Below are 24,709 nucleotides of genomic sequence, written 5' to 3' on the forward strand. Positions count from 1 at the left end.
TCAGTTTTACAGTGACATTTAAGTCTGGAAAGTGTCTGCTTGGATGACGCAGCAGACATTAAGTCGATGGCATGATCCTCTAAACACCTATTAAAACTTGCTGTTGCTCACATCTCAAATTAGCGACTAATTTTGGTGAAATTTGACAATGTTTCCACAACAATTTCAAAACTTAATGTTGATGTCTGAACACACAAACACACACATCTACTATACAAGCTGCTCCAAATCACATCTGTCTCAAACTAATTCTTGCTCCTGGCAGACCATAATGAGCAAAGCGAGAGTTGTTGGATGGCTTTGCCAGGATACTAGCATCACTTGCAAATCATTTAAAGCAGTTGGTTGATGTAACTGGCCCATTTTGCCTGTCTGATGTGATTGTAATTCATTTAAAGTACGTTTGTCTTCACCTAGCCTCAGCACTCCCCTGTTTAAAATATCCAAGAGTTGGTGCAGGGTGAGACGATCAGATATGATCCAGGAGATCCAGTTTGAGCAATACACACATTAATCTTTAGGCTTATAAGACAAAACACAGCATAGTAACAGTGTGTGAAGCTATTTTTGTGAAAATTCTTTTATCCTCCATCTCACCAATCCAGAGGTAAACAGTGTTAATATGGCTGTCATGTTACAGTCATCTACATGAAAGAGTGTTTGTACATATTGAATTGACCAGCGCAGCGCGTTGCAGGGTGATGATGCACTGTGCCCACCGTTCGGATGCAACTCTCTCATTGAAATGAAGGAGGAGGATGCGGTTATTTTAACGCAGTACTGTTGTAGGTCTGAGGGTGGTCATACAAGTTACTGGATTTGTAGACATATAATCTAATTAAAACCAAAGAAGTCTCTGTATGTCTGTATGTCTGTTTATGGATGCACCGATACCACTTTTTTTCAGACCGCGTACAAGTACATGTACTTACATTTGGGTACTCGCCGATACCGAGTACCGATACTAGTACTTCTCTGTGCCAAAAGACTCTCGTTAACAGCCAGCTGGAGGGTGTGAGCAACACACGGCAGGCTGGGGAATCCCGCATACGAGGTGGTGCGCCGCCACCGGCTCTAGGTCGGCTTGGAAAGGCTCGGGGCGAAGGTGCTTCCCGGGGCCGTGGACAAAGTGTCACCGGGGCGGACTGTCCTCAGTGCGCCCCAACTGTGTCGTGCCCCCAGGGTGCGGCTCGGCCCACGTAAAAGGCGCCATTCGATAGAACCCGAAAGATGGTGACGAGAGGTTAAATCGTTGAGAGGCCGTTGTATCGGAGCCGTTTTGCGAGTACGAGTACATGAGCACAGTATCGGGCCAATACCCGATACTGGTATCGGTATCGGTGCATCCCTATATCTGTTTTTCGATTTTCTCAACAACCGTTTATCCAATCGACCTCACCCTCTGTGGGTGTATTGCTAAGGACCCAAGGAAGTTTCACGCGTCACACTTGACACTTCTGAAATGTGGTGGAATCACAATCATTGTCTAGAGTGGCCGTGATCAGCTCGCAGCGTCGCAGGTGGAGTAGTGTTGTAGGCTACTTACTAGCCTACGCAGCTGCTGTCAGATAAAAGCAAAGATGCTCTATAACTGCTATATAAATGCTCTCCTGTAAAAGTTAGCTACGTCTCCTGTATCTTCTCGACCAATCAGATTAAGGTTCTTCTTCTTCTGTGTTTATTGGTGGATCGCATTCACAAACCAACTTTAAAGGTGCATACCGCCACCTACTGTGTCAGAGATGGCAGTCTATTGTCTATTGTCATAAGTGAATAAATATTAAATTAATACTTTTTATGGAAAAAAATGTGTATTCAATTAGTATTATGTTTTTTTCAAAAGCGAAACAGACGTTTCACAAAAATGAGTCACAAACAAAAGTGTGATTACAAAATGGTGGCTGGTAAAACTTATGAGTGACTGGTAGAACTTAGACTAATAGATGTCAGCCTAAGTGGCTGGTGGAAGAAAACACTAAATATGAACCGTTACACCGCCGTGTGAGCTTTGGCACCGTGTACTCTAGCTTTGTTAGGGGATGCAACTGTGTCATGGCGGGTGTATTGCTCAGGACCCAAGGGAGTGCAGGGAGTTTTTTGGATGAGGTGTTCTCCAGAAAGCTGCAAGCAGTAATACCGAATGCCAAGCAATCTGCCGGTTCCAAACGGGCACTGCACTAGTAATACAAATGCATTAAAATAACACTGATGTAGCTCCAATTCTCTTTTCAATAATTCTCATATAAGACAAACAGCCATTAAACAAATGTGAGGCGGACAGAAGTCCTACCTGTTCACTGGTCGTCACTTGGCATTCCTGTTTCAAGCCACAGCCTGGTGTCCTCCACCTGTTAGAGAGAGATATCATCATAATGCTAAACATGATAGATAGACAGTATTTAATGAGAAACATAACATATACTGTGTCATTTTTATTAACCTAACCATCGCCATCAACAACTTCACCTTGGACCTTCATCATCAACATCACTGTTCTCCATCAGAGTGATGGATGGGGGATTTGAAAACAGCCTCATGTGTTTTAGTGACTGCCTTTGATTGACAGTGCATCAAAGCGATAAAGCACAACCCTTGAAAGCTCCGACTATCCCCGTGGATCAAGATGCTTGGCGGGGCAACAAGCTGCCAAGCAAACACGCATGTAATCAAGCAGCCAATAAATACACCAGAGCAGCACGACAAGAATGTTCACACAGTTAATGTGGATCCCACAGAGCGCCAACAGCTCTGCCAATCCCAGTGGGATCTGGGAGGGGGGGCAACAGGGAAATGGCCATGTTCCAGTTAATTGAAGAGGACTTGATTTCTGCACCTTAGAGCCAAAACTCTGAGCTTATTACGCAACCATGTGGATCCAACGTTTGAAGCCGGTGCAGAGTGATATCACACATTTAAAGAGAGGAAACAAAGGAGGGTCCTGCTAGCTGGAGTCTAGCTTGTTTGCAGAGGCGTGAACTTAATTTCTTGAGGGCTTTGCAAGCCATCTGATTTTACTATCTTGCACAAGCAAACACTATAACACACAGACTTAAGACACACACACTCAGCATGCATATTCTTGGAAGACGAACAAGAGGTCAGCAGATATAAATCTTTTAATAAGCCAAGAGACTGAAATGTATTGTGGTTTCATATAAAATCACCCTGATTGAATGGCACAATAATAACCTGTATTTCATGATGTATAGTACTTCATTAAGTTGCTGAATCACTGAAGAAACAAGGCTAGCCTGCATGGTTTAATAGATCTTGTAAACATAATTCTTTCCCATGTGATAAGAGGACTACAAATCCTTTCCAAGGAAATGACGCTGATGTGAAGTCATGCCATTCCTCTTAACTATTCTAATGACAGCATCAAATATTCTGTCAGAGGAAACAGCCAACAACAACAGCAACAACCTCTATTTTGCATTATCTCTTTAGACTGACCACGTACACGTATTGAAAGCATCTTTTGTAACCTTAAGTGTGAGAAGGAGATTATTCTTCAGCTTTATTACCAACGCTCAAAGAATCTATTTTAAAAGGACTGATTTGTGTTTCTTTGGAATCATACACATCCTTTTCCCTTTGAGCTGAATGGATTTAGTGTAACATCTGTTTCAGGATACAAACAACAAGGTCCTAACCCAGTGGAAGAATTCACAGCCTCGTCCATGTCCATTCATCCAGACCAGTGCCCATTCTTGACAGTTTTACTTTGGTCTTTTTCAGCCCTGTTATTTTGATCTATGTATGCAGGCTGCTTAAGGCAGAGTTACAGTGAGAGGATTCAAACCAAGAGAACCCAAGACCTCTTCCCACTTAGACTGTTATTACAGGCACACTGTGTACCCAAACATCACAAGTCTCCCATTACAACGAAACAATCTGATTCGGCTACTTTAGCCTTGTTAGTTTTCTCATATGCATATGCTGATGTGCGTTTTGTGGATGCAGTCGTTTCATTATTCCTCTTCCTTTCTATATGTATTATCTCTAAACTCTTGGGCTTCTTCATGGAGCTTTTGCAAAGACTTGAGTGATTACGATGCACACTTTCTGTCTATCTATCCTTAAAGGAACAGTGTGTAGAATTGAACAACATCTAGCAGTGAGAATTCAGATTGAAACCTCTCCTTTGAGCCCAGCGTGTAGAGCAAGTACGGTGGCCGAGTTGTTGTAAGAGTTATTTAGAGAATGTCAGAGCCCAAGTATGTGTGTGTGTACGAGGGAAGTGAGTAGTGAAGCAAGAGAGAGAGAGCGGTGGCGAATGTGTGTGAGCGAACAAGTGAGCTAGCAGAGCAGAAGACAGAGTTAGTTCAGCTCTGAGAATGTTCAGTGGAAGTTTCAGTTTGTGCAGAAATAACTGCTGCAGCTCCTCCAGACCAACAGAGGTTTCCTGTGTCTTGTTTCCCGGCGGCTGGGTGGAGTGATGGAGGGGGTTAACTCCTGAGAGAGTAACGTTATCGACTCCGGCCCGAGCAGGAAGAGTTAACACAGTAGTTTGTCCGTTCTGAGCTACTGTAGAAACAAGGCGGCTGGCTCTGTGAAGAGGACACGCTCCTTATTTAGATATAAACTGCTCATTCTAAGGTAACGAAAACACAACTATTCTTATTTTCAGGTGATTATACACTAAAGAAAACTATATTGATATTATGTTTAATTTCTGCCAATAGATCCCCCTAAATGTTACACATTGTTCCTTGAAAGGAATTCATGGTGAATTCCTTTTTGTATATATGTTCTATACTGACGCCTTAATGAGGGTCACAGATCATTTTGTAACAACACCAGTAGGGTCAGCAATTAGGTTCAACCAAGGGACACTTTTACAGGTTTTCAATGTTTGGTTTGTGAAACAAAAATGGTTCTTTCTAAGGCAGATGAGTTATAGCACTATACTCATTTGGCAAAGATTGGGCCAAATTCCCTATAATTTTTGTTCATATCCCCGATTTTTTCTTATTTTGTTAGTGCCCATTGATTTCTAGGAATCACGAATGTTTTCTTATTTTTGCTTTACTCTTAGGTAAGAGAACATTTTACGAGTGGTCGAAAGCACTCTTACCAAGATAAGAAAAAACATCTTGTTATCACAGTCCAATACAAAGAAACATGAGCTTTAAATTTGAGGAAAATTAAAAAATACCTGCCCTTATATAGTGTTTAGGGTGCGTTACCTGCCCTTATATAGTGATTAGGGTGCGTTAACTATGCTAATACCTGCCCTTATATAGTGATTAGGGTGCGTTACCTATGCTAATACCTGCCCTTATATAGTGATTAGGGTGCGTTAACTATGCTAATACCTGCCCTTATATAGTGATTAGGGTGCGTTAACTATGCTAATACCTGCCCTTATATAGTGTTTAGGGTGTGTTACCTATGCTAATACCTGCCCTTATATAGTGTTTAGGGGTGTTACCTATGCTAATACCTGCCCTTATATAGTGTTTAGGGTGTGTTACCTATGCTAATACCTGCCCTATAGTGTTTAGGGTGTGTTACCTATGCTAATACCTGCCCTATAGTGTTTAGGGTGTGTTACCTATGCTAATACCTGCCCTATAGTGTTTAGGGGTGTTACCTATGCTAATACCTTCCCTTATATAGTGTTTAGCGGGCGTTATCTATGCTAATACCTGCCCTTATATAGTGTTTAGGGTGTGTTACCTATGCTAATACCTACCCTTATATAGTGTTTAGGGTGTGTTACCTATGCTAATAACTGGCCTTATATAGTGTTTAGGGTGTGTTACCTATGCTAATACCTGCCCTTATATAGTGTTTAGGGTGTGTTACCTATGCTAATACCTGCCCTATAGTGTTTAGGATGTGTTACCTATGCTAATACCTGCCCTTTTATAGTGTTTAGGGTGCGTTACCTATGCTAATACCTGCCCTTATATAGTGTTTAGGGGATGTTACCTATGCTAATACCTGCCCTTATATAATGTTGAATTTTTGATCAACTGGGATTCAACATTCAGCACACCTGGGTGAGAGCAGATTTGGATGGTTAAGAACGTTCAGTGCATTGACTCCTCTTACTTTTTCTCTTAACAGAAAATTAAGAGAAAATACAAGACAAATTTAAGAGAATATTGCTGCATGAAGACCAATAACTCATATACACAAATGTGTGATCTATACATGCATTATACAGTATGTGCATGTTAGTGCATGTGAGCGTAGAAATGCTCCCTATGTAGGAGTGCTTTAAGGTAAGAACAAGGCCATGATATTTTTATCAAAGGTAAATGATGGCAGTAGCTAACATAAAAAAGATCCATGATGCCTCGGGGCAGAAATTCTTCTTCACTGTCATTCTCTCCAATGACACTTTGAGGAAACATGTAACTTCCTCATCACGGTTCACAACCAGTGTCACAGAAGTGCTGCTCAATTACCAGTGTTAGTGGCAGGGGAAGTGACCAACCATGAAGGCGACCACAAAAGATCCAGGTAGCATTCAACAGGAAACATCACCTCGGCCAATTACCCATGAGCTCATATGTTGCCAAAACAGCCATTAATCCGAGTGGTGAGCACACGGAGGGCCAGCGCAGCTTCCAAAGCCTCCACCGAGGGTGAGAGGACTCACAAGGCGAAAGACAAAGGAGGAGGTGTGTGATATGGCAACCAGATGAATCGATCATCTAATTCTGTATGTCTTTAACTTGTGACAAAACAGTGCAGACTGAAAACTACATCAATAAGGTCTGATCATGAAAGAGCCACAAAGTGTCCATACTTTTCTAGATTTACAACTTTGCCATAACCTGGAATTGATTAAATTCACTTTCATTACTTTAGAACAGACTTTCCAGAAACCTGCACCACTGTGTTTCCCTGAACTGTTGTCATATTAAGACCCAAATAATACAAGCCAGTTACGAGAAGAGAGCATGACATCTTGCAAGCTTAGTAAAGGTATGTGTAAGATGATAAACGATGAAGGCTTATACGTATAAAAATGAACAGTATACACAAATGAAACCAGACTTCTAGGAGATTCATTCCACACTCTGGTGCTTACAGCACAGGAATAATGACAACAAATCTCCCAAGAGCCACGTGTCCTGTCATCATAGAGGTCAACTGGAGAACTGGCTGTGCACAAATAATGTCTAACTACAGACCATGTTGAGATGGGATCACACCAGCCATGACGCCAGATCGATCCAGGGGTGTAAAGTGGGGAAGCCAATAGCCCCTTCCACACTTCCTACATCCCTACTTCCGGCGCCCTTGCTCGGACCATACTCATCTTCAAACTTCATTTTGATCTCAACTACACACCTGCAAAGTTTTGTGACGGCATTTTGCACGGTATAGTATATGTACACAAGAGGGTATAAATTTGAGTTGTATTTAAATGAAATTATATCAGAAAATATTTTGAAGACTTTTTCTATGTACAGATATGTTTTAATATTAAAACATATCTGTACATAGAAAAAGTTTAATATGGAGCATACAGTAAGTGACTGTACTATACTGAGAGAAAGACATTTCAATTTAAAGATTAAGATTACACTTATTTTGTCAGCATTCAACACTCCTATAGCATGCTCAGGCTGGGAGCAGCACTGTGTATCTGTTATGTGTGCTCTTATTTAATAGCAAGTAGGCCTACAGCAGCACATACTGTATACATTAGCCTTTCAGAAAGACTACACAATGTGCAGCAGACATTTGACTTGTCACAGCACAAGGAAAAGAACAGGTGTAACAATATGAATGTCAATGTTCTGCCAATATTAATGTAATAACATTAACAATGGCTCTCTTCCATGTATCCCAGGAAGACTTGTTGGTGAAACAGCATGCTCAAAATTAGGGCCCTGGAAACGACACACCTGAGAGGAATGTAGCCATAATGAATTAATGTTATACATTGCACCTGGGACTCTCCAGCCAAGACATGTTCAAATGTGTGCTTTGAGAGAGGCGTCAACAGAGGCTGGTGGAATGTTAGATAGCCTTCTGGGCCTCTGGGTCTCAATTTAGCAACAACTTAGAAAAGTACTTTTTTCCTTATCCAAATTGAAGGTGTAAAAATAGTCTGTGGTATGCTGTAAGAATCTGACACAATGACTTCTTTAATTATTTGATTCAGTTTTAGCTACTCAAACTGAAATATCTCTGCAACTATCGGACATATTGTTCATCATCAGCAAATGTTAGCAAGCTAACACCCTAAACTAAGATGGTTAACATTGTAAATATGGTCTGCTAATTAGCATGTTAACACTGATATGTGTCACTCAAGGCTACATTAGCCGCTGCTAGCATGATACATCCGAATCTCCGACCGAGCTGTCAGTGGTTGAGTTGCATTGTGGGTAATGTAGACGCCAGGTTTTGAGCAGTAAGATGAAATCTCTGATTCTGCTGCTTCGATAAACTGTCCATTGAGAGTACCACAATGTCAATTCAGTTGAATGCTCTTTTAACTGACTGGTTAGTTAACTACATTATTTAGTGTAAATGATACGCCTCAAATGATAACAATAATAATAATAACAGAGTCTTGTGCAATTGCTTACAGGTCTAAAAATGGATCAGATTAATTCTGTGAAATTATTGTTTCCAATCAATAACTGCACAGACACAGCTTCTCTATTAGGATGATATTGGTATGTCTAGATACACTACTGCTCACAGCCATAGACATATATACATAAACGCCACATTGACTCCTGGATCGTACGTCAACGGGGGCGCCATATTGGACAGGACAAGACTGGCCTGTAAACAAATACAAATGAACGGGGATGCTGCATGATCACTAAAACAGAGGAAAACATTTCATTATATTATATTATATTATATTATATTATATTATACAGGGGCCTCTCTACAAGTAATAACCTTAAACAAGGAAAATAAGCCAAAGTCATTCTTGACAGACGTGAGTTTCAACAATTCCTTCTGATAAATGAATTATTTTCTATCAGTAATTCAGTTCAGGTCAGCCTACGGTACACACTCGTCTCCTGAGCGTCTAGCAGCGATTAGAGCTCAACTATCCAGATTCTAAGTAACTGGAGACTAAACTTTATTTTTCTATTCCTCGTAGATCATAACCCCTTTAACATAATAACGACTGGTTGAAATCGGTTGAGAAATGTAGACGTTATAGTGCTTTTTATCCAGAGAAACGGCAGCTCCCCCATTCACTTGTATAGGGCCAGTCTTGCCCTGTCCAATATGGCGCCCACGTTGACGTATCGCCACAATGGGCTGAAGCGTCCAATGCGGCGTCTATGTATATATGTCTATGCTCACAGCCATTGTGAATCAAAACCTGAGGACTTCCAACATGGCCACCAGAGAGCGCATTCATTTCATCAAATCCTTTACTGCCAGACTCAGCGATTAGTTAATTATCTGGATCTCCCCGTCACAGCCAGCCAAACCACAGCCACTTCGATGTTCTAAACTGTGGCTACACGGGGCTATGAGCAGAAAAACCCTCCAAACATGTCCAAATCATACCTTTCATTAAACAAAGTTCAATAGCCTGTTTACGTCAGGCCGGGGTGTCCACCAAACAAACAGCACCACCACACTGTTGGTTTGCTAGAGAAGCAGATCAATGTTTGTTTACTCTGAGCAAGTCATTGGTGGGGAATGCAGGCTGTTTAGTGCGGGATGCTGCTGATATTTTGTTTGTGTGTGGTCATGAATACACACACGTACAGTAGGCCTGTGTGATTGGCTGTACTGTATATGTATGTGTACACATTGTTACTTAGGCCAAACAGTATTTACACCAAACATGTGTAAGCACTTAAGGGCCACTGTATGTAAACTCTGTATGAAAACCAATTTAGCATAGTAAATATGAAATAGTGAAATGTTTATGCAAATGTAATTAGCAAACTAATGGGCTTTCACATCAACAAATATTGATTGAGAACATCTGCTTGATGTGTGAGATCATTACATTCTTCTGAAAGGTTGCATTACAACACCCAAAGTCTAATCAGGCACAGTGAGCAGCGCTCTGCCAAGTCGGCATCAAGAAAAACTAAAGTTATAGAAAATAATAGCTTGTCACTGTCTGTTCATAGAAACTCTAAATCTGATTAGTGAGATCAGTGTCTAAACTCAGGTTAACTCACTATCCAATTAAAAGCCATTCTATAAACACTGTGTCCTATTGTAAACACTGTAGATGTATGTGCAGCATATGTGATAGTCATCCATGTAGTCCATTTAACTGTGGCCAGATGGTTGGGCACATTCCTATGACGGCAAATTAGAAAAACTTACAATCACAAGTACAAGTGCATTAGAGTGGAAAGCCAATATCATCATATTGATCTACTCGTATGTTAAGGAAAGTCATAGCTATTTAATCATTATGCCAAGTATGCTTTTAGTCACTGTTAAAGCAGCCTCACTGTCTGGATAACAGACACGTTTAAAGAAGGAAGTATTGTTATAGGTCAGAGAGATTCAAGGCAGTGTAAACATTTCACTACTTAATAGCATCTTGGTGCATGCATTTTCTTTTCAGGAAAATTCAGTGAAATTCTATGAGGTCATCCTGGTTGATTTTGTGACACATGTGGTTATTGGTGGTAACAGCCAGTGTGTTCAATAAATAACTAGGGATGCACCGATACCGATACCGGATCGGACATCTATTCAATTCAGTTCCATGTTTATATACTTAATATGAACACATCACTCGAACACATCACTCCTGTGCTCGCCAATTTACGTTATGTTCAGAATAGATTTAAAAATTTTAATGATCACTTTTAAAGCATTAAACGGCCTTGCCTTAATATGATGCTGGCTTTTATCATCCCTCTCTGGCCATTTTATTCTTCTTTTAAAAAAAAATTTAATCTATCCCCAGATGTTTCTTGTTTTTGTGATCCCTTGGTTGTTTGTATTTTATTTTTTCCCGATTTATTGTTTTTTTCTGTTTTTCTGGGTTGTTTTTTTTGGGGGGGGGAGGCGGGTTCTGAAAAGCACTTTGTAACCTTGTTTAGAAAAGTGCTAAATAAATAAAGTTTATTATTATATGTTATATACATTATATACTGGAATTTGAATTCCTGTTTAAGTTTTGACCAATTTGTTGCTGCATTAAAAAGGTTTACACTTGACTTGTAATTCCTGGTAATTTTAGAATTTAATTTTTAAGATTTTTTACCAAGTTACATTTGTACGATTTATTATTTTAATAACAAATAACAATTCAGTAAATTTATATATATATATACATATATATATATATATATATATGTATATATATATATATATTTGTTTATTTTGTTTTACAAAGTTAGGAAAGCGATGTTTAAGTCAAACCTGATGTTGTCTTACACATAACAGAATGATCCCAGTCACTTCCACATAGTGAGGCATACAGCTGATTAATGAAACACTGGTATTGGATCAGTATTTGGTATCGGTCGATACTCAAAGCCCAGGTATTGGTATCGGTATCGGGACTGAAAAATTTGGATCGATGCATCCCATTAAATAACCCAGGTCCCAGAGTTAACCACTGAGGGCAGCAAACACACCTCAAGTTTTTACTCTACAACAGAAAAAGGGCAACTACAAGGAAGACCATAAGATGGAGTTAAAAGCTCTGGGGATGGACCATAAGTCCACTGAAACTGCAAGAGTCTGTCGTCTGTAGCTCTTAATCTAAAGGTCACTGTGGCTGCCCTTCCTGTACAAAGCCTGTCTTACTACATAGAGAGGCAATTACAACATGAATATACTATATACACATTGAATGGCTGTTGAAACCAGCAACAATGCCGTCCATAAATAGTATCAAAAGTGGGGTTTGATATAATGGAAGTCTCAAGGATTACAACTTCAAGTCAGGGTGAAGAAAAGTGCTGACATATCCTCACCTAACAACTTTTCATTGTGTAGTTACATCATTGAAATATTCCAAATAGTTGGAATAATTGTCTGAAGAATACTAAGCACATGAACTGTTGACTGATCCATCATCCAAAACCATTTCCATGTCCCAGCTCGCCAGCTGCACGGGCTTCACTTCACCGTGTCAGGTTGATATTTTATGGCTTGTGATGATCGGTGGCTGTATCTTGATAACAGAAATAAAAACGTATGAAGTCTTTAGACGAATAGCGTCTGTTCTGTGTTAGCGTGATTGATTAGAGTAGCTGACTGTATTGATCTTTTCATATAAACTGCAGGCTCACCCAATCTGTTTCCTAAACCAAACAGGATCCTGTCATCTACCCCGCAACATTATTCCACATCCGAGCCTTTGAAGTTGAAGCGAACTGGCGGCAGATGCTTTGCACAGGTATGAATGTGAAGGTCGGAAAGCTGAGCACTCAATGAAAGGTTAAAAAGACTAGAAAGCATCTCGGCCCTGAACATGGATTACGTCTCATGAACTCAATCCCTTTAAGCCATGTCACAAACCCACCAAAGTATTAGACAGATTCCGCCTCAAGAATTCATAATGACATCTTAAAACCATTTTGTGCACAGCAGCAGAATAAACTCATTAAAGTTTGCGAAGGTGTTAACCTGCCAGATCTATCTCCTATCTTTTTGATGCCTCATTCCAAATTCTGTATTCGGTACATCAAAATCTGACCTCTTCTATTTTAAGGTCAGCGCCCATATTTGGCACCAGGAGGCTACTGCTCATTCTGGGTGTAATTTAAGCTTTAATTACATGCGTTGACAGAGAAAAGAGGGAAACAAAAACACATATGGCGTGTAGGATAAACTGAAAAAAAACCTTCATCACTGAAGACATACCTGTGTGGTTGCAGAAGCTTAGCACAGGTCAGACGCTGGTCTGTGCGGATTACCTCTAGTTTGATATCATTACTCTCCCTCACCTTCCTCTTGCTGAATCCATAAATGTGTCTAGACTGCCGTCTTCTTGTTTCTTTGCTTTAGCAGCCTTGCCGTTCATCATGGGGATCATCCCAATGTTTTCACTTGACTGGGCAGGTGGCATTCTCTGATCTATACGCTCCATGTGTCGGTTCATACGAGACATGTAAAGCAAAAGTTCAGTGATAACGTGCTGACTCAGTCGGAGATCTAAAGGCCTCCTCTCTTTTAACAGCCTCGTGGCTATCACACTGTACAATAATGCTAGTGTGACTCCGTCCTGCCAACATGCCAGAAGCACTCCCTGCTTTACATGGGACAATGCAATTCATTTCACTTTGAATTTACAATATGTTCAGGAGGTAGAGGAGAGACGTGGCTATTAGCACATGCATATACTCTCTTACATCCTGGAATTTACATAAGAGATATGAACGAACTTGACGGCAGCTCTCACAATACCATGTAAAGTAACAAAAGCACAACTGCGGGATGAAAACAGATGTTTTACATCTGGACCGACTTCTGCATAATCTAAACACATTACTTATTATTGCAATTACTCGTGTCTTACAATGTAATTAGACATCATAGGAAACCCATAGGCTGCATTTCAGCAACCCAAATTATGTCGAATGTGTGTGCCAATTCAGTTTACTGGAACTCTAATTGGACACATGTGGTAAGATGTGTCCGAGTGCTAATTCATGAGCAAACCAGTAACATGCAGCCAGTCTGGGTGGCATTTAGCTGCATGAACAGTCAGTGAGAGGTGAAATAAAGGGCGACAAAGCACCAAAGCCCAGCATAACCACAGTCTAACTAACTAAGTGTGGATTATGCACCCATATGCAATACGTCTAAAATGGTAAACTTACCTCTAGTGGTTTCCGACCATGCAGATAGTTTGGGTTTTATTTCTCTTGGTTTACAGTCTCTTTGACAGTGAATGGAATTTAGTTACAACAATTCAGCAGCAACATTACAGGATAATCCATAGACCTCACCATGAACAGTTTTCATAGGGACTATTTATTTGGTAGAAAGCGGCTCCTCTGGTTGTATAGAAGTCTATGAGAAAATGAGCCTACTTCTCTCTTGATTTATTACTTCAGTAAACATTGTAAACATGAGTTTATGGTCTCAATCGCTAGTTTCAAGTCTTCTTCAATACAGCATGATGTTCATTTAGTGAATTATGGTCCCATTTAGAGTCAGATAGACCATAAAGCAGGGGATGCTTTAGGGCGGGGCTACCTTGTGATTGACAGGTCGCTACCACGGCGTTATCCGGTCTGGGAGTTGTCCGTGTTTTTGTCTTAGAACTTTAACCCTTTCACAGTTTGTTTTTGTTTCATCAAAGTTAAAGGGACTCTATGTAAGAATCAGAAATGTCTTGTTTTTTTTTTTAAAGTTATTTTTTGGGGTGATTTTTAAGTATTTTTTATTGATAGGACAGTGGATAGAGTGTTGAAAGGGGGAGAGAGAGAATTGACATGCGGAAAGGACCACAGGCCGGATTCGAACCCGGGTCCACCGCTGCTAGGACTGAGCCTTGGCGTTACATGGGCGCTCGCTCTACCGACTGAGCTAACCAGCCGCCCAGAAATGTCTTGTTAACATCGACACCTGTGGCCGTTAAGTCAACGAAAGTCAGCGTCCTGTTGCTCGCACTTGTGCTCGCTCTACATTGACATGAACGAGCATCGCTCCAAACAGTGAGGTGACACACGTCAGCTAAAACCACAATATCACTCTATATTTCAGCTGCTTGGCAGTAATGTTAGCTGACCAGACGAAGGTCTCTCCATGAATCAATGCTGATCCTAGTGTTGGCTTTTCCTGCCTCAGCGTCCCGACCGCGGCCGGAGGGAACAGGGGAGACGCCGGAGTTTTGGTCGGAGACGATAACGTTTCTCTCTGCAGAGCCCCATCACTTCACAAGACACGGGGAACCTCTGTTGGTCTGGAGGAGCTGCAGCAGTTATTTCTGCACAAACGTCCACTGTACATTCACTAGATATTCTCAGAGCTAAACCAGCTCTTCTGCAGTGTGTAGTGAGCAGCATGCACGTGAGAGTAGAACGAAAGAGTGAGAACGAGCGCGGTGTGTGAGTGAAGTCAAGCAGGCAAATGAGCAGAGTACAGCAGAGACTCTGGAGACCAAAGCTACGGTCTCCCCCGCGTCCTCCGACCGCGGCCAACACTGTTTAACAGACGGGCTTCACTAGATACAACCAAGAGGTTTTGGTGCTTCCATGTAGTTTGTGTTGGAGTCTGAGTCTGAACAGAGTAGCCACACCCGAGCGCGCATGAGACACCGACCCGCAATGATTTATACGTGTAAGAAGTTACAAACAGTCCCTTTAATTATAATATTTTGATCACCTAGAGATATCTTATTTAGCGCTAGTGTCACTTCTGGTTGCAGAAAAGCCTAGATGGCGACGGTCAATAACCAAAATGGTGACGGACAAAATGCCTAACTCGAAGCTTCAAAACAGCAATCCACAAACTAATGGGTGACGTCACAGTGACTACGTCGCCTTCTTATATACAGTCTATGCTTAAAACTGATGGAGAGCATGGTTTAGCTCCACTTTGGTGATTGATTTAAATCAATAGCCAGATCTTTCTCGATACACCAGGTCTGAAAACAGCGAACAGACCACATAGTAGGGTTGGGCGATGTGTTAAAACTTTCCAACCGGACATCGCCAGTCCAACAACCGCCGATTGCCGATATATTCGAGCAGGTGTGTGTGTGTATGTGTGTGTGTGCACGTCTCCACCTCCCCTGCTGCCGTAGTGCCACGATAATGCGCAAGGCGCTTAGCGTGCAATAACTACACCTTTCTTGATTTCCCTGTCACCTTTCAAATGCATCCGATTTTTCTGACAAAATTCTTTGGAACAACCTCAAATTCATGAATAATTCTTGTTTTAGTGAGTGGTTTTATATGCAGTGTATTAATCTTTAGCATCGTCATGTCTAAACATCACAATACTGACTACAGTTTGACTCCCCGTTACCCATATATCAGTACCATGTTGTTTGCATGTCCCTATAGTCATACTGAAACATCTATACTTCAATATACAGCCTACAGTGAGCCACACACTGTCACACTAATGAACGGGACTTAGGAGAAAAAGGCAGGAAACATCAGCACATGTGAGTGTTAAGTGAATATGAGTGTGTCGTGAGGGAAACCAAAGAGAGAGTGTTATCAGAGGGAGATAACAGGACACACTGTAGGGATTTTTGGCACACAGCAGCTGAGGCATTACACCAGCAGGTCAAAATACAGTCCTTAATGTAAAGGCACTGTTAAAAATCAACAGTGAAATAAACAAGACGCCAAAATTAGCATGTCAATTATCAGGTTAATTAGCAGGTTAAGATGACCAACAGGCTGTGGACTGAAGTGGCCCTTTAATGCCAGGTCATCCAATAGATACTGATTATCAAAACCAGTTTAGAGAAGAGAGCTCTTTGAAATACGAGCACAGCACTCAACCTAAGCCTAACAACTGACAATCTACCCAGTCTATTTAAATGATTTGTCTCCTGCCATTTGAATGATTTGCCTCCTTGTGAAACCCGACACTGTGACTGATGCATGCTTTTATCTACAGAAGGTCACAAAGAAGAACTTAACACAGCTAGTGGCTGTTTCTCAGATATATCTTCAATATAAAAACTTCTCATAGCTCAGAGACACTGGGCCTAAATCCAGAGTCTCCCAGGTCTCCTGTAGATCTGAGAAGAATAACATTATTGTTACTTTAACTAAGAGGAATTCACTAAATCAGAAAGACAAACCCCCAGAGAATGGGTCATTAAGAGTCCTCCTGACCAAGCATGCACACAAATATACACATATTGTACGTAAAGCTTGTGCAAACTCTAACAAAAAATAAATAGCACAACATGAAAACAATAGATGAAAAATAAATTAAAAAGTCACTTGAAAATAAAATATAAGACGAAATGTATAAATATTTCTACATATATTTGTTGATGAATAAAAAGATGAACGATAATATGAAATGGACAAAACACCTTGTTTTATTCCTTTTAGTACCTGACCAACTGTGTGTGTTTTTGTCTCTTATTTGTTTAAAATAAGGATATATTGCATATTGCATTTTTCCTAGAATAACCACGGAGGTTTGAAAATGACAAAATGTTTGAAGTGAATGATTACCTTCAAGATTTATGATGACTATCCAGTGAACTCTCCTCCTCCCCTGCACAGGGCGGATAGGACACAAGCTGACGGGCACATGTCCCTTGGAAGGAGGGGTTACAAGGATGCACCGATATCGTATCGGGTATCGGGTCTGACACTGTGCTCATGTACTCGTACTCGCAAGACAGCACCGATGCCACTTTACTTTCACTCCACCTCCCCGACGGTGCGGGCAAGACGGGCCAGTGCCACCACCTCAGCCGGCCCTCACTTTCATTGCGCCACGGGGTTTTGCTTGCACCCGCTGACTCTCGCGTGCGTTAGACTCCTTGGTCCATGTTTCAAGACGGGTCGGGTGGGTTGCCGACATCGCCGCAGACCCCTGGCACCTTTTACGTGGGCCGAGCCCTGCGCTGGCGACACAACGCGGTTTGGGCGCACTGAGGACAGTCCACCCCGGTTGACAGTCGCACCGGGAGCAGGGGGCCCCGCCCCTCCTTGGCGGGGAGAGAGGGCGCAGCGAGCCCTTTGTCCACGGTGCGGCGAGGTCCGGGCGGGGAGCGCTCTAAAGCTGCGGCCGCGAGCCACCTTCGCCCCGAGCCTTTCCAAGTCGACCTAGAGCCGGTGGCGGCGCACCGCCTCTTATGCGGGACTCCCCAGTCTGCCGTATGGTGCTCACACCCTCCATCTGGCTGTTAACGAGGGTCTTTTGGCACAGAGAAGTACTCGTATCGGAACTTGGTATCGGAGAGTACCCAAATGTAAGTACTTGTACTCGGTCTGAAAAAAAGTGGTATCGGTGCATCCCTAGTTACAACCAAGCGCGATGCCTTATTTTGCTGGTAAGGAACAGGCCTATCCATGTGTTGAATGACACCAAGACACATCATTGGGTTCATATTCAAGCCTCACTGTAGGTGGATGCACCTGCCAGCAATGGTAGCTACCATGACTGGAAAGGAACAAAGTATTTATAGACTAAATTCCCACTAGAAATGAGACAAGAAGCAGTAATAAAACAGAGAACCATTAAACTGAGTGATGCCAATAATCCCTAACTGTGAAGCTGCACCACTGATGGAACCTGTGGCCAATAAACTCTAAGTGGTAATAACCCAGTTTTTAGCTGCTGTCTCAAGCCAAACCATAGAAACCATATATAAAGGTGGACGACATGACAGCTCCCGGGCTGCACGGTGGTGCAATGATTAGCACTGTCGCCTCACAGCAAGGCGCAGGTTCAAATCCGTCCCTTCTGTGTGGAGTTAGCATGTTCTCCCCGCTCCAGCCGATTTGTTTGGGCGGGTGATCTCGATACCGCGGTACTTGACACCAAATGACGTCAAAATCTCAAGATGACAGCTCCCGTATCCGGGATATTTTGGCTTCACTTCTGTACAGTGAGAGGTAGTGGAGACACGTCGTCCATCTTTATAAACAGTGTATGATCTAAACCCACACAGTGAACAGTGAACACAGGTAGCTGCAATAACGTCAACGATCATGACAGCGAGTGAGCGGCTCTGTTTGAAACAGAGTCTGGTAATGACAACTGTATTTACAACGAAAAATGAGTCCATCGCATTACTCGCTAACCTTTTGTTGAATAAATTTAGACTTCAACAATAGTTAAATGACTAAAATGTAAAACTAATAAACATGTCCAATTAAAAGACTCACACTAAATCAAAAGCAGGTGCCAAAAGTAACACTGCTCCCAACCCTGCAGCCCTGCTGTCCAAAACTGTAATCTGGAGGAGGAGAAAAACACTTCTCAAGAGCCTGTACCTCAAACTTTGCACTGTGGTAAATGCCTATAAATAGAACATCATGCTCTTTAGTGCTTTATCTGTAAAGCAACACACTGCTTACGTTTCCTCAACGCACAGCGCTTCAGTTATCAGTCGCACAAAAGCTTTGGCCGGTTTCCTTTTCCTCACGTCGACTGAGCTGACCCGCAAACGGCCAAAGCGAGTGAGAATTCTAGTATTGTGGAAAAGTCACACGGGTAATGTTTGTTTTTCAGTCGGGATACTGCAGGCTGTGGAACCGGGACACTTCCTCACAGATCTTTTAAAACTCCAAAACGTAAACTGTATCATTACTCTAAATTGGGTTTTGCCTCATGCCCATAATAGTAAGTAAACAAGTTCCAAATCCACGAAAATATATGAAAACGCCGCGGCCTTAGCTCGCGCTGCCATGCCGCAATCATGTTATTAATGGAAGAAACCAGATTGTTTGGATATCATATCCCCATGATAATTAAATCCAAATGTTTTGAAACGAAAGCTTATCCAGTACATGACTGTTGGCTGGATCACAGATGAATTGATTCAGTGTACGTAAATAAACACACGGATAAGAGGGTTTGTTCACGACTGTAAGCAAACACTAACCTTGTTTATCTGTGAATCCATAGAGGCGAGTTATCGTATTGTTATGACATCAGAATGCCCTCATGGAGCGTGAGTTAACCAAGACAAAAAAAGAACGACTTCACTTCTCTAATATTACAATTTCTACCAAACACAACACACGCCGTGAGCTTTCTCAAGTCTTTGGCTCGTCAATCTGTATTCACGCACAAATGAAAGACTCAAATAGCCAACGTGTGATACAAACCTCAACTCATCGTTTCACTCACCAACAGATGCTGCTCAGCAGCTGCTTCCCATATGCAGTAATTGGATTCACTTGTTTTAATTTACTTCACTACTGTAGGCTCCGTCCATAACTCACCTCAGATACGTGATTATTCAAACATGTTATGTCCAATATCCTGTACAGTAATTACTCAGAAGAGAGAGAGTGTCCTCACACCCGCTGCTGCCTGCTCCATGTCCAACAACTGTACAGCATGCAAAGCACACGGCCGGCCACCACGCTGGTTTGCATAATGCAGATCTGACAGGGACCTCCTTCCTGTTACTAGAGTCATTGCTAAATGTCTCTTGGAAAATTGCTTGCTGACATAATCATGTGGCAAAACACATAAATAAAATAGTTGCTAAGATGGGAATTTCTGTTATTAAAAGATGTGCACAATTCTTGGTGATTCAAGCTTTAATATTGCCCAATCTTGACTACTGCCCAGCGGTATGGTCTAATGCAGGGGTGTCAAACTCATTTTAGTTCATGGGCCACATACAGCCCAATTTGATCTCAAGTGGGCCGGACCAGTAAAACCATTGCATAATAAATAACCTCTAAAGTTTTCCCTTTCTTTTAGTGTAAAGACGTACAAGTACATTCCTGAAATGTTCACAATTAATGAACAAAATCCATTTACAGTTGGCTCCAAGACAGGCGCCCAATATTATATTTCTTGAGCACTGAAAGGTGCTGTGAACACACCAAGCACACCGGCTACCCATTTACCTGTGAAGAAAGAGGAACTGGTCCATTTTTCTTAGAAAACCAGACACTCTGTGTCCACTTTCCTCCTTTTTGACTAAGACATTTTCCATCGGCGGCTCCTGCATGAGCAGTAGCCTACGCTTGATAACATTGTGTCACGTGTACTGTTCGTAAGCACATGGGGTCTGTAATAGCGTATCCAGCAAAGGCCTGCTACTCTTATTAGGACAGCGACACCCCTTAGTGTATAAATAGGAAGAGCAGTGCATTTTATTGAAAAATTGGAATTCATGACTTCTCTGCACACTTTGCAAATTAATTCAGTGGGCCGGATTGGACCCTTAGGCTTTTTTTTTAGAATTTATCCTTCAGTTTAGGTCAGAAGTCAGCAACCTGCGGCTCCGGAGCCACATGCAGCTCTTTAGCTCCTCTCCAGTGGCTCCCTGTGGATTTTTAAAAAATTTAGTGGAAATGAATAACTGTTTGTTTTACAGTTTAATTTTTATGTATCATTGTTGTAGGTCTATGGGGATTCTTACATTCTCCAATTGTAAAAATCTGTAGCCTATACACGAATACTTTTTTTTTTATCATTTCAGTCAACCTAAATGGGCGTAATAGCCTACGTACGTCTACAGCTAGCGGCATATCCTCTAATTTTGCCGAACCTCAATGGCTCAATATGCTAGCTATGGATTCCAAATCCCAACAAAGAAAAATCTCGGAGGAATATAGAGAATTTAATGCACCTGGGCCCTCACTGCATTAGACTTAAGAGGCTGTGTTACCTTCATCACAATGCTCTAATGTTTCATGGCTCCAGACGGATTAGTTTAAATTATTTTTGTTGGCCTAAAATGCTCTTTTGATAGTAAAGGCTGCTGACCCCTGGTTTAGATAGACATGACTATTCTACCAGACATGCTACTGAAGGAAAGTTCACGTTACCAAAAGCAGAGACTAATGCAATCAAACCAGCAGTCGTGTACCGAGCTTGAATGAATGGAATTTGCTACCCACACATATTGCACAATTAGAGACAGTGAAACAAATATAGACATTAGTTTGGCTGAGTTTTGAACAAATTCAGTGTAGGTATATAATATTCTGTGAGTTGGATAATGTTGACTGGTCTGGTGGATGTGGAGGGGCGGTCTGAGTCAGTGGGATTCTGGGTGAAAAGGGCTATTTTTCATGCAGGTTACTTACTTCTTGTAGGATATATGATATGCTTTGCAATAACTGCGGGACAATGGAGTGTATAGTAACAGACTATTTCTTTTTTTTCTGATTGTCAGGAGCTTATCTTGTCTGAGTCTGTGTCTCAGTCTTATGCGGTTTTATTCTGTAATGTTATGTTATATTATTCTGTGTATGTCAGTGTGTTTGTGGACCCCAGAAGAATAGCTGCTGCAAGGCTGTAGCTAATGGGAATCTTAATAAACTAAACTAAACTACACCAGTGCAATATTTTATCATTGAGAAAGTCTTATACTGGTTTTGATCATATTTGGGATGTGACTTTTACATGAAACACAGAGTAACCTGGTCATTAAAATCCCTGTACAATATTAGGTCAATAATTGTAATGTGGGGCTTCCTGGTGGCCGAGGGGTTGAGGCGCAGACCATGCCTACATTCATGTCATCTCTCTACTGTCGGCTAGCTAATAAAGACAGAAAATGATCCAAAAATAATGATTAAAGCAGCAGTTGGTAGAAATGAAGCACGGTCACTATATCCTGACAGTAGTGCATGAGACAGGTAATCTGGAAAAAAATCATGTTCCTCTGTGTCCTCTGGTGTCCTCCAGTGCTCCTAACGGGATCTGCAAGATTTCACAGACCGGAGGAAAACAACCAATCAGAGCTGATCTGGAGTCTGCCGTCCAGCTGCCGTTTCTGAGAGCCGGCACTCGTCACTCGTGAACTCCGATCAAACGGTCAAACTAGGCAGCGCAGATCAAATATGAATCAATATTCTGTTATTGTAATGTCTATTTCTCTCCTCAGATGTTCTCAGAATCATCTTGTAGTGTACTGTTTAGCTGTAAAATGAGAAAGTTTGTGACCTGGCAGCCATGTTGAGATCTGTTGAGGAAATACCAAGCACCGCCCACCAGCCGGAGCGCAGCCAATAGGAACGCGCTCTCTCTCTGAAATGACCTGTGATTGGTCAAAGTCTCCCGTCACGGGCTAGATATTCTAAAGCCTGAAAAGAAAGCCATGAGGAGGAGCAGAAGTCTAGTTTTCTCTCAGAACACTTGAATTACAATATGCTGAAATGTTATTATGGATTTTTTGCTCAATGATGGAAAAGATATACTGCCTACTGAAGCTTTAAAACCATTTCAGCTGATGTGGATGGATGAGCCACATCATTATCATAGCTAAAACTTTGCCCCCACAAGAGGCAGCTGGCAAACCCAAAAATTAGATGCAGTATGAATATTTAGTCATAGCTTTACTTAATTATAATAATACTACATTTTGTGCTCGTGCCCGGCGGGTGCTCACATAAAGGGCATCTCAATCTCAAAGTTCAGTCTCAGTCCACCTCTGGATCATGTGGCACACTTTTAAAAAACTTTAAACAGCCAGTTTTTCTGATGCACACACACAGTTTTTTGTTCTAGCTGCGTATGATGACGAACACTTTTGTCTGATATATTTCAGATCTCTTATTTTCCTTTACCCCAGACAGAAGGATGACGCCTGTAGACGGTAGAAGTTGCTGCCATATGAGCATCAAGTGGGGAATTCATTATCATCTTTTATAGCCACATCTTCAAACACATTTTATTGTCTTACCTTTGATTGTAATGTCTTCTACCTCATTTTATTTTACAAATAAATAAATAAATCTCCTTTTTAATCTCCCCTTTTTGTCTCCGTCTTTCATTATTTGTACAGTTTTATGATTTCCTCTTAAAACATTGTGTAAGCTAAGACTTAAAAGATGTACTATATAAATACAATTCCCTATTACATGAACATCGTCATGATTCTCTGGTCGTCCTGTTGTTTATTAGCGATGCTTTGCCTCTCGGTGATCATCGACCACGGCTGGGAGATTACCCACCTTTTCATTTGAAACTACATCACTGGTTGGACCAAACACTCACACACAAATTGGAAGCATGTGTTTTCTGCATGTTTCATTATGTCTCAGCCTGGCATATCAACATTATCCCGTTATATGTGTGTGTGTGTGCTGAACTTCACTCACATGCTGCAAACTATGATGTGCTGTCAAAAGCTGCTGAAAGTCGTGGAGCTGTTCCATGATGGGCAAATGTAAAACACAGCAATCTGAACTAGTACGCACCCCGATCAGACCGCTCAGTTTCACCTGCAGGACCTCAATATCAAACCATCTGTTTAAACAAGAAGCAGATTTATGTGGATAGTAAGAGTTCCCCCCTTTGATTGAATCAGGTCAATGAGCCACAGATCAGATTTTTGATGAGAACATGGGGGTGGATAGCATGGGGTAACGTCACTGCATACTTTGCGGTGAGTCATAGGCTGGAGGGTAGAGGGCTGAAACAAGGGGGTATGAGTGACCTTATGATGTTGTAATTCAACGTAGAGCATGTCACTTTTTCTAAAAATAATAGCTTGTTCGGACCAAAATAGCAGCTCTATTTCTGTTTGGTGTTTCTGTTGGACGCCTCTGGTCTCGCTCTCTCCACGGGTGTGCATGTGAGTGGGAGGAAGGGAGAGAATGTGTTGTTTTGTTTTTCATTCTTTCCCCGTTAAAAGAGAAGGGGAGATCTGGAAAAAAGAGAAGAAGAAGGCCGGAACCTTTTCAATCATCCCTGCAAACTACCCATTAAACTCCCAGTTAAACGAGTCTTCCCTTCCAGTGGCAAACACAGAGTAGATCCTTTTGTGGGAAAGCCGGTCATTTGATTTAAGACTGGGGTCCCGGCGAGCGTGGCTCTACAGCATGTCATCCCAGTCAACTATGTGCTCTAATGACTGGAAGAAAATTGATACCATTTGTCTGGGAAAGCTCCCCTCGGCCTGGAACGGCAGGTCTAAGCTTACAGCTGAGCTCTCGGTGCGTTACGTGATTACGATGAAGGTCAAGAATTATATCATTTTTCATTGTGATTCTTTTTGTGCAGTCCAGTTGGAGACGGAGGGCTATGAATCATTGCAACATGAATATATTACACGTTCTCCTTAACCTGACGAGTGTAGCCTCTTCAGCCCCCCCCCCCCACCACCACCATCACCCCGTTCACCCCTCACACTTCCTCCCTGTCT

At 41.7% G+C, this 24,709-nt stretch overlaps 1 protein-coding gene across 7 annotated transcripts in view; it reads right to left on the reverse strand.

Annotated features, from left to right (window-relative positions):
* myocd (myocardin) overlaps positions 1–24,709 on the reverse strand; it is a 134,386-nt gene that overhangs the window by 104,195 nt on the left and 5,482 nt on the right. For 2 of the 7 annotated variants that reach the window (XM_074620506.1, XM_074620502.1), the window contains exons 1-2: positions 19,818–19,944; positions 2,291–2,348 (exon numbers count right to left, since the gene is read on the reverse strand). The gene's annotated coding sequence lies outside the window, so the exon portion shown is untranslated. Of the gene's footprint in view, positions 1–2,290; positions 2,349–19,722; positions 19,945–24,709 lie in introns of those variants that run through there. The other 5 variants (XM_074620508.1, XM_074620504.1, XM_074620509.1 and 2 more) reach the window with 4 other exon arrangements.

Source organism: Sebastes fasciatus, chromosome 20, assembly GCF_043250625.1.
Source record: "Sebastes fasciatus isolate fSebFas1 chromosome 20, fSebFas1.pri, whole genome shotgun sequence".
NCBI classification, from domain to species: Eukaryota; Metazoa; Chordata; class Actinopteri; order Perciformes; family Sebastidae; genus Sebastes; species Sebastes fasciatus.